The sequence below is a fragment of the Ipomoea nil genome, unplaced genomic scaffold, assembly GCF_001879475.1.
Source record: "Ipomoea nil cultivar Tokyo-kokei standard unplaced genomic scaffold, Asagao_1.1 scaffold1361, whole genome shotgun sequence".
Classification (NCBI taxonomy): Eukaryota; Viridiplantae; Streptophyta; class Magnoliopsida; order Solanales; family Convolvulaceae; genus Ipomoea; species Ipomoea nil.
Genome location: NW_017617789.1, coordinates 327,501 through 339,190, shown reverse-complemented (window position 1 = coordinate 339,190; position 11,690 = coordinate 327,501).

Below are 11,690 nucleotides of genomic sequence, written 5' to 3'. Positions count from 1 at the left end.
CTGAATACATCCGAGCCCAAACCGATTCTGCGCTCGTGGTCGGGCAAGTTCTCGGAGATTATGAGGTCAACGGAGAACGCCTACAATTATACCGAGACCTCGCCATGGAGAAGCTTGCACAGTTCCGGGGGTACACCGTCCGACACATCCCCCGATTGGATAACGCCGATGCGGATATCTTGTCTAAATTGGCCCAAGACGCCCCGGAACACATGTCGAAGATAGCTCGGATCTTGGTGATCCCCAAACACAGTATCCATCGCCTGCCGGTCAACCCAATCCAACCGGTGGAAGATAGCTGGATCACTGATCTGAAGGAATACCTCGAGCACGGTCGACTCCCAGACGACCCGCAGCGTGCTCGAAAGGCCAAGCTGAGAGCCCCGAGGTTCCAGGTCTCGAACGGTCGTCTATATCGACGATCGTATGGAGGTCCTCTCATGCGATGCCTGACCGCGTTTGAGGCGGATTTAGTGATGAAGGAGCTTCACTCGGGAATCTGCTCCTCACATCAGGGAGGTAGATCCCTGGCTCGTCGTATCATGGTGATCGGGTACTATTGGCCGTCCCTCCAGTTGGACTGTGAAAAGTTAGCTCGGGAATGTGAGACGTGCCAACTATACGCCCGGATGCCTGGACGCCCGGCAACGTTCTACCAGCCAGTCACGACCGCAATTCCTTTCGCTAGATGGGGGGTGGATATCTTAGGCCCTTTCCCTCAGCTCTCCGGTCGGAGAAAATTTGTAATCGTTGCAATAGACTACTTCTCCAAGTGGGTAGAGGCCGAGCCTTTAGCCACGATCACCTCTCAGCAATGCGCTCGATTCCTTTGGAGAAATGTCGTTTCCCGTTTTGGCGTGCCCGTGCATCTCATCAGCGATAACGGTCGCCAATTTGTGAGCCAATATTTTCAGAATTTCTTGGCCACGATTGGGACAACTCATGTCCGGTCATCTGTCGCTTACCCGCAGGGAAATGGGCAAGTGGAAAATGCTAACCGGACGATTTTGGAAGGTCTGAAAAAGAAGTTACACTCGGCCGGTCGTAGTTGGGTCGATGAGTTGCCATATGTCTTATGGACTTATCGGACGACCCCGAGGGAAGCTACTTCGGAGACCCCTTTCGCCTTGGTTTACGGAGCTGAAGCCCGGCTCCCGATCGAGGCTTGGATCCCGACCGATCGAGAGAGAACCTACAACGCGGAGGACAATGAACATGTCATGGCTGTGGACCTCGATGCGGTCGAAGAAAAAAGGGAGCTAGCCGCTCGGCGTATGGCCGAGTACCAGAAGCGCGTCAAGAGCTCGAAGGACGTCCGGGTCAACCCTCGTTATTTTCAAGTCGGAGATTACGTCTTACGACGAAGGGAGGCCAGTCAACCTTTAGAAGGGGGAAAGCTAGCTCAGAATTGGGAAGGGCCGTACATCATCAACGCTGTCATCCGGCCGGGGACGTACCGACTAGAGACAACGACGGGTCGGTTAATAAAGGGGACTTGGAATTCCGAGCACCTCGTTCTTTTTAGGCATTAGCCTATTTTTTGTATTTTTAGACGAAGTGGGGGCTGGACCTGCGAGTTAGTCCCGGTCGTCGTTTCTATGTAAATTTTATGATTGTAAAATTAGTTCAACCGCCTGCGAGCGGGAAAGTTTAATGTATATACGATCAATGATTGCTCGACCGTTTGTGTGCGGCGGCACGATCGGTTATTTCCTTTCACCCTCGTCATGAGCAGATCATTTCAACATTCAATCGATCGGGCGAAGTCTGTCGACCGGTCAAAACGCACTCCACATAGGCGGACACTCAAGTCACGCCACCGATCGGGGAAGCCAGGAGCTCTCGGCATTGTTCCCCGATCCGTCCAACTTCTGTCCACTATCGCACCCACTCGTGCCTCGAGCGCACAATAGTGTGGGGGCTGGGATAAGGAAGTATACAAGGCCCGTCGCTCGGTTACATTCCGACCGTAGAGGCTTGCCTGTTCTCGGCCCGTCGCTCGGTTATGCTCCGACCGTAGAGGCTTGAAATTTTTTCGGCAAAGGCCCGGAGGTCGGGTCAACCCGATCGGTTGGCCAGTTTGAAGTCGAAACATCGAACGCACGACCAGGCCATAAGGCCGTAAGGTCGGGCGTTGAGCGGATCGAGTATCGCGAGACCGGGTCTAAAGGCCAGGTGGTCGAGTGATTGTGATCAATGTGTGCAAATGGGGAAGCAAGAAAATAAAAGACGAGCGGCACGAGAGCAAAAATAAAACTTTATTAAGTAGCAAAAGGTGCCCGGTACAATTCGGGACCGGGCTCCCGATCGATCATCATTACAAAAGGGGGAGACAACCTAGTCTACTTCTTCGCCTCCTGAGCGCTGGTGGTCGCCTCTTTTCCGCTCGAGGCGGCTGCCGGCGAAGCCCCGGGCTCGGTTGCCTTGGCTTTCGGGGTCGGGGTAAAGGGTGAGGGACCGGGATCTGCCACGTCCGGGGGCAAGGCCGACAAGACCAGTTGGAGATCATCGGCGTCAAGGGCCTCCTCCAACCGCTTGCGGGTGCGCTCGAGCATTTTCTGCTTCCCGGCCGTGAAGGCCCATTTCCCGAACGAGACGATCAACTCGTTCCCGACATCGTCTCCTCGGGCTGCTGTTAGGAAGGCCGTGCCCAGCTCCTTGTTCTTGAAGGCTGCCCGCACCAGCTCACTCGGGTTCTCGAGCTGCGCCTTCAGCTCCCTGGCCTCCCCAATCGCCCGGCTGGCGACCTTCTCGGCCAGCACCCGCTCCTCGTCACCCTTCTTCAGGGCCTTCTGTGTTTTCTCCAGCTCGGCCTGGAGTTCCTTGATCTCCTTCAGACGGCGAGCGGCCGTCTTCTTGTGGTGATCGGCCTCCTCGGCCAGCATAGCTTGACCCTGAAGAAGTTGGGTCGCTCGGGAGATCTGCAAGGCAAAAATGGATATTCAAGATTAGCCCGATCAGCGATACTTGGGCAAGGAAAGTAAAAGTGGGGGCTTACCTCAGCAAGATCGTGGCCGATCCGCTCAGCAACCTGGGTCGGGGTCATCTTCCCCAGGTCCGCTCGGGCTGGCGCGGCATTGCCGATCCGTGCCAGCACGGATGTATGCTCCCTCTCCCGCCCGGCCGAAGGAGTCGGGCTGTGCTGTTCACGGCGCCGCTTCAGGCCGCCCACCTCGGTCGCGCCCTTGTCGGCGACCTTATCCTTTCCCCGGGCGACCTCCACCCGAGTGACTAGGACGTCCGGCTGCTCCACGATGAAGCCCTCGCCCGCCGTCACGGTCGAGGCGCTCAAAGGTCGGGCAGATGGGATCTCCTTCTCCCCGGCCGCCTTGGTCTTGGCCTTCTTCTTCCCGCCGAGCGAGATCTTGACGGGTGGGGGAAGGGCGGTGTCTTCATCACCGAACTCGGCCATAGCTGCAAAATAAGAAAGTTAGTTAGATCGAGGTAATAAGCCCGGTCGGGAGAAGTAGCTCGTGCCAAACCTTTCTTCTTTCGTTTGGACGGCTTGGCGACCGTCACGCCCATCGGAACGGGCAGATACTTCTCCGGCAGCTCGTACGTAGGGGGCGGGAGCATGGCAGCTGCGAGGCTTTCAGCCGTCCGGTAGATTGTATATTCGTGCACCTCGCTCGAGATCCGGCTGACCGCGTCCCTCAGCGCTTGCGTCTCGGCCGGCACCACTTGCTTTCTGAAATGTGTGCTCCAAACGCGATCGACCGGGAAGATCCAGGGCTCGTACTTGAGGGAGAAAATCCTGTTTTTCCACCCCTTGTTGTTCCCGGGCAAGCCTCTGATCGAGCACATATCCGTTCGGGATTGCAGCATCAGGAACCCACCCCCGTAGCGGCCCGGGAGAACCCTGATCTGATAGATGAAGTTAAACAACTCCATCGTGCACTCGGCCCCGTGCCGAGCGCATATCTGTGGGAAGCAGGCCAGGATCCGATGTGCGTTCGGACAGATCTGGGCCGGGACGACCCGGTAGTAGGCCAGGAAGGCGTTCAGGAGGGGGGTGAAGGGAATAGCGATCGGGGCCATCAGGGAGTCGTAGTGCATCCCGATCCACTTGCCCCGATGCCTGTCAATCACGTTTCCCAGCTGCCGGCTCGTGTCGAATTCTGCCCGACCCCGGAGTACCTCGGCAATCCGAGCCGCCTCGCCCTTGGACAGCAAGCTCATCTCTTGCTCGACGCTTTCGCTGTTCAAAAATTCGAGCTCGACGGCTGGTACGGCCGGCCCGGCCGGGTCTTCTTCGGTCTGTTCGGGGGTATTTTCTCGATCACCCCCTCGAAGAGCAGCTTCCGGGTGGTCCCCAACCACCCGGGTGGGCGTTTCCCTAACGCCCTCGGTTGGAGAACCCCGCCCGCTTGACGTGGTCCTCTCTTCCTCTTTTTCGCTGGAGCTCCCCGATCCGCTCGAGCTTGAGCTTGACGATCCAGAGGAGCTTGGTGCGTTGTCTTGCTCGGGGGCTGGCGTCGCTCGGGGACTGTCGTCCGGGGTATAGGACATAATGTCCACTTCCTCATCGCTGACGTGCTCGACCTCCTCGTCGTAATCAGCAATCGAGGCGTTTTGACTGTCTGAGTCCGTCATATCGATCTACCTAAAGGTCGGTCGGAGTTAGTAAGGACTTGAGTCGTCCGGGACAGTTAGTTGACCTAGCAGTTCTACCTATAAATGAGAGCCTAAAGTAAAGAGGAGGGTTAAGAGCTTACCGATTGAAGGAAGATTGAAGTTTGAAGCTTGAAAGTTGAAGTTTGCTTGCTCGACTGCCTTGCTAAGCTGCTCTGCTCGGGACTCTCTGAGGGTACCGACTGATGCGAAAGAGTGAGGAAAGTTCAAATGAGGGCCTCAAGGGCCTATTTATAGGAGGACATTTAGGCGGGAAATGGGCCAACTTGCCTGACACGACCCGCGCTGAATCCGAGGCGACGGATGGGATCGCCAAGGCCAGCAGGGGCCGACACGTGGCGTAGAAGGGAATGACAGCTGGCAGGTCGGCTTGGTGGCTGACGGTTGGGCTTCTTCATCCCGTCCCGTTTTTTCCCGACTGATCAAAAAGGCCCGGGCTGGGGGGCTCTTGGTAGGGAATATCCCGACCGACATACCTTCACCACGATCGAGGAGTCTTTGTCTCTTTCTCCTTGTCTTTGCAGGTAACAGGTCGGGCTCCTTGAGAAGAACCCGGTCGGGAGCCGACCGGGAGTTGCCCGAGCGAGGGTGTCAACCCCGAGCGGTAGTCCTTCGGCGAGAGAGCTGACTAAAGACACGTGGCGGCTCTTTACATCGACAGGCAGGGCACCCAGGAGGAAGGCACGTGGTGGCTACGTGGAAGACATGCCGAGCAGCGGGGATCTTGTCTCCGGCACAGCGGCTATAAATGCCCACAGTAGCTACAGTAGAGAGGACTTTTGGACGATCGATAGGTTGTAACTAGAGACTCCCGACCGCAGTCAGTCGGTACTCAGGGCAACCAAGTAGATTGTACTTAGGAACTCTACCTCGATCAATAAAGACTTACTTGCTTTACTTGGTCTTGTGTTACTTATATTGCTTACGTGTAATTAGCAGTATCAATAATAATAATAATATAAGTGGTAATAATAATATCTAAAAGTAATTAAGTGTTAATAATAATAGTAAGAATATTAACGTAAGAGTTGTAACATAGAATAAATTGTAATAATTAATAACTATAGTCTAGGATTAAATTTGAAATTCTCAGGAAAGATAAACGACCTCTGGTGAAATTAACTCTTAAATAATTATATATCGATTTAAATATTCTTAATATATTACAACAATTCTATTCTGTGCATCGCACGGGTGAAAATACTAGTATTTATAAAACTAATGTGGCCCTTTTCCCTCTTAGTTTTCTACTACCGACCTTCTACTGTTATCTAATAACCAAATCGATAGATCATATTAGTCCTCACTTTTTACCTGGAGCCCGTTCTCACCTGATATGTACATATAGGGGCGTACTCATATGAGAACTACTGCCTTGGAGAGAATTATAAACTAATCAGAGCCGTCCATCTAAATTAAAGATCAATAGATCAAAAGCAATTAAAAACAGTGACATTTTTGTAAATAACTCAAACTTTGAAGTCCAAATAATAACATGTGTTAAAAGTGCAAGTGTACAAGTAACATTACTTAAAAGTGCAATATTTTACACTATAGAGTGCAAGTAATTTACCTTTCACATGGATGTAATACGTTAGACGCACTTAATATGGTTGCTCGAGTGTACACTATATTCTTGCACTAGCTCTATAAGTACACCGTATAGTGTTATTACTTGCACTTCAAAGTTCAATTGTAATTACATCGTTACACTCTGAACACATTTTACTTGCATTTCAAAGTTTGAATTATTTACAAAAATGCTACTACATTTTATAAATTGATTCTGATATGTTAGATCTTTTCAGATGCACAATTCTAATTAGTTCCTAATTCTCTCATGTGTGTCAGTTCTCATTTGATTCGATATATACACACACTCAAGTATCAATACCTAAATAAAATGGACTAAAATTTTTACAAAGAAATGAGATTAAAACATCTTATTACATGAAATTTATTGTTTTCAATAATAAAAACTAGTTCAATTCATTGATCTTTACTTGTAATTAACCCGAGAGAGATTATATATATACACCACCATTTCGTGGGCGGTCGCTGATGGTATTACGTTGTTGCTGGTTTAGCAAGAATAATCATGTGTCAACAGTAAATGCTTAGCTAGCTAAGATTATTGTGTCCGATTAAGGTAGAGCCATCTTTATTTACTAAATTCAATTCTACATCAATATCCCCACCTGCTTTGTCCACTTTAATAAGATGGCTCTTCTCTTAGCTTACTCCTTCTTCATACATCTATTATTATTTAATACTGGTTGACAGTCCATAAACCTGCACACCTCTCATGCATGCATGTCTAGTGTTCTTCACCATTCTTATAATAATACTATTTCTTCATAATTTTACTATATATTTATCCACTTGGACATGGAGTTGATGCAAAAGTTTTGTGCCAAGGGAGATGTATGTTGATATTATATATATGTACGATAATACAAAAATATTCAGTGAGCTTTTAGATATATACTTTATTTGTGTGCCAGCATCTTATTCGAAGAAGAAAATGAATATATATATATATATATATATATATATATATATATATATATATATATATATATATATATATATATATATATATACAACAAACGAGAATTATATATAATATAATTGTGTAATAATGTTCAAACTCATGACCGGAAGTTCTACTCCCAATCAAGGTTTTTGCTATATAAAAATAGTAGCAAAATGGAGGTCATTTTAATTATTTAAACCAATGGTTGATAAGAATATAGACTAAATTACAAATTAAAAAAAAAAAAAAAAAGCGCAATACTTATTTGATGTATAATTTTATTATTATAATTAAGTTTTAGTACTCAGTGTCGGCTCTGGTCATGTGCAACCAGGACGCTAGCATAGTGCGCCCTCAAAATATTGAAGGCTCAATCTTTATGTATATAATACAAAAAAATGTCAAATAAGCTATTCAACTTATAACTTATGTGCAATTACATTACTGAATTTAAAATGTATGAAATTGAACCATTAAACAAGTAAACTGGGCGCAATTGGATGAGACCTTTTTTTAAAAGAATTTTTCTAGTGTAATTTGAATTGAAAATGTTGGGCGTAGACTGAGTTGCCCGAGTTCAGTCCTACTCGATTCGAGATGTGGCGCTATGGCTTACCATGGAGGAATATGATTTTAAGTAGGATATAACAACTAGATAGTCAAAGAACTCTGTGGCTAAGCGTGCTTGACTTACAGCAGTCACAGGATGGGTGACCTATTGGAAAGTAAGCATAGTGCAGTATGGTATCAGAGGGGATGATGGGCGCATAGGCTAGGCTAAAGATCGAGTTAGATATGTTGTACAACTGGGCTTGGTGATCAAAGGTTGCGACAAGTGTTGGGAAAAGATTGTTAAGTGCCGGCCGAGTTGGTCGAGTTCAGCCCTTGCTTAATTCGAGACGTGGCGTTGTGGCTTACCATGGAGCCAAAGAACTCTGTGGTTAAACGTGCTTGACTTACACAATAACAAGATAGGTGACCCACTCGGAAGTAAGCATAGTGCAAACGGTAGGTGCTGAGAGTACCATGGAGCTAAAGAACTCTGTGGTTAAACGTACTTGACTTACAACAGTCACAAGATGCAATGTGTGACCCACTAGGAAGTAAGCTGAGAGGGGGATTGTTAGGCGTCAGTCGGGTTGGCCAAGTTCAGTCCCTGTTTGATTCTAGACGTGATGTTATGGCTTACCATGAAGCTAAAAAACTCTGTGGTTAAGCGTGCTTGACTTACAGCAGTCACACGATGGATAACCCACTAAGAAATAAGCATAGTGTAACGCTGAGATCCAATAAAAAATATTTCAATATTTCCTCCCAATTAATTCGATAGAGGAAAAGAAAACTATCAGTACATACCATGTAAACCATGTAACTTGATTCTATATAGTGAAATTGAAAAATATCTTATTCCACATATATTTTGTATGTTTAATGATTCAATTGCACACAATCTAAGAACGTATATAATTTTGAATTTAAAATTCTAAATACATGTTTTTTTTTTTTTTTTTGCATTTAAAATTCTAAATATATACCAAGTGGTTTATGGTCCACTGGTATCGGATTGCTCCCCTATGTGGGAGGTCTAGGTTTTGAGCCTTGTTGTAGGCGTAGTTTGTATGGGTGTCCCCCTTCCTTGTAATAAAAAAAAAAAAATTCTAAATATATATTTTCGGCATGGCATTATTATGTTTTTATTTTATATTTACCATCATTGAGCAAAACCCTTATTTTTAAATATTGAACATCACCCCTATTTTTTAAGAACCGAGTTTGTAGTACATATTCGCCTAATTTGGTAACATAGTTAGTTTATCAGTCAATTTTGATTTATTTGATAACTATTAACTATTTGACTTGGTTAAATAATTCATATGAGTGTTTGATTAATTAATTTTTTGTAACAACTTATTGCTCGAAAATGTTAAAATTCAAAAAGTTGTTCAAAGCAGCTTTTTTTTTTCATAAACTTTTTGAGAAAGCTATTTTACATCTAATTAGCTATCAGTTAACAGTTAATTTATCAAATACTTTTTTACAATCAGCTAATGCTATTAAATAGTCAAACCAACTAACCCAATCAACTAACAACTATTAACTAACAAGTATTTACCAAACACTCTCAATAACTACTTTCAATAACAACTTTGTATTTATAGATGCAGTGGTGTCGCATTATATATTACAGTGATTAAAGTAAGGCAAATGGGCGGTCTACTAATTGATCTACTTAACTGGCTAGCTCTAGCAAAAGGACAAGTAAAAATAAAATTAAATAGAATAAACTCAATAAAGTATTAAAGTGGAAATATTTTTGAAGCTTTTTGTGATTTGATTATTGCTAAAGAAGCAAAGGTTGCTATATTAAGTATATATGCATTGCTGTTTATGTCATTATTACTAAATATAATTAATTAATATCCTGATTGACTTGTCTATCTTGACCCATTAAGTCCTAGCTAGATCCTAGCCTCCTAGGTGACAAAATTATAGATTTTGTTGCAAATTATTTATTCATTTGTAATTAATATTTAATACATCATTGGATCCATGGACAACCATGTTTAAGAAAAAAAAAAAAAAAAACATTTTACTTGTTTAAAAAAAATTTTGAGTGAGGATGAAAACTCGCAATCATTATTTAAAAGTGTACATTATATGTAAATTTTGTTTTTGTATTTTAAAATTTATTGTGCTCAAATGGTACTTCTGTGGCCCTCCTTGAGGGAAGGTCATATGAACGAACCCCGTGGGGTATTAATTCTTTGATTTTCAACCGTTAGAAAAAAGTATAGAACATATATACTTTGTAGCTATACATTAGTAGACGTTAATTCAAGTGGGGGTGGGGGTGATATTCAAATATTTTAAAATTTAAATAGGAACATAGTCACATTATCTCATTAACATTCCACTGATAGTTATAGTATTATATTGTAACATATAAATATCTTCTTTTTAAAAGAAAAAAAAAAAATTGTAAAGTCGAAACTTTTTTTTTTTTTTTTTTTTTTGCCAATGCTTATATTATAGTGGTTTACATAATAGGATGAACCCTTGATACATATTCATTTTTAATATACTACATGCTAATTTTGACTTACAGTATATTAAAAATAAATTTACAATAAACGTAAATATGTATTAAGCTCCACTTTATAAAACATTTGGAATGCACGATATAATTTACCTTTTTGTCATCATGCGGTAATAACGTAATCTTGGCAAATTATATCGTGCACCGCAGTGCATAAAACGACGTCGTTTTATTTAATGAAAAGAAATGGAATCCGTTTCGTGTCGTTCTGTAAAAAATTACTCTGCTCTTCAGTTTCATTTTGTATATACTGCAGTTTCAGTTCAACACAACTACAGTTTCATTTCGATATAACTACAGTTTCATTCAATATTTATACACTCAAATATGTGAAAATGTTATTTAATTTTATTTTATACACTATAGTTTCATTAAAACACAACTACATGATCATTTCGATATAATTACAGCTTCATTGTACAATGACACTTAAATATGTGAAATGTTATTCAGTTTCATTTTATATATACTGCAGTTTCATTTCACAACAACTACAGTATCATCTTGATATAAGTGCAGTTTCATTTGATAATATAAAAATAATACGTGAGACAGTGTCGGTTTAGATACACTATAGTGTCACTCCGTTAACACTAACAGCGCGTCGTTTCTTTACTTAATGAAACGACGCCGTTTTAATACGCGGTGCATAATCGATTATGCACCGCGGCCCACGATATAACGACTGCGTAATCTTCGACTGGACCAGTGGACAATAATTACTAAACGTCGGTCCAACATGGTACATACTGGATATGGGCCTTAATGGTTTCATTTCTTTTTACATTCATTTCCCAAGCCTTGAAATCAAAATATGGAATTTTCATAAGGGCTTTATCATCAATTCAACTAACACTTTATTGGCAGATCCAACTTTAATTTAATTCTTTTATACATAATATAGGATTTTTATTTCTTATTTTTTTCATTTTAAGAATATCTTATATTCCATGGATGGGCTAGAAATGGCTCCTAAAAAAGTGGTTGAATACGTGGAGTATGATTCTCGTATTTAAAGATCACTAGTTTGATTCGCATTAACCCCCATTACTACTCTCCCTTCTTTTCCATACTTAAAAAAACAATTGAAATTTACTTTCTTGGTTTGAGTTGATCAGCTATGTGTAACTTGAACTGGTTCATCTCTTTTTGATCCTTTACTAATTAGGGTCACAAGACGAGGTTTACCTAATGCGCACTCTTAGATAGTATCTTATTCTAGCCACATGGCTAAAGCCTACATATCCCTACCTTTGGCTACTTAAATGAGATGCTACATTTGTTGTTTCTCTGTTAAATTCCAACCCTAAGCCCTAAGGCCCCTCACGTTCGATCCGACAAAACATGTGGGAGGAAGCAAATCACGGTAACTCAGTAGCTTAGTAGACAGAGTCAAATGTCGGTGCACACAAGAAATCTGCCTAC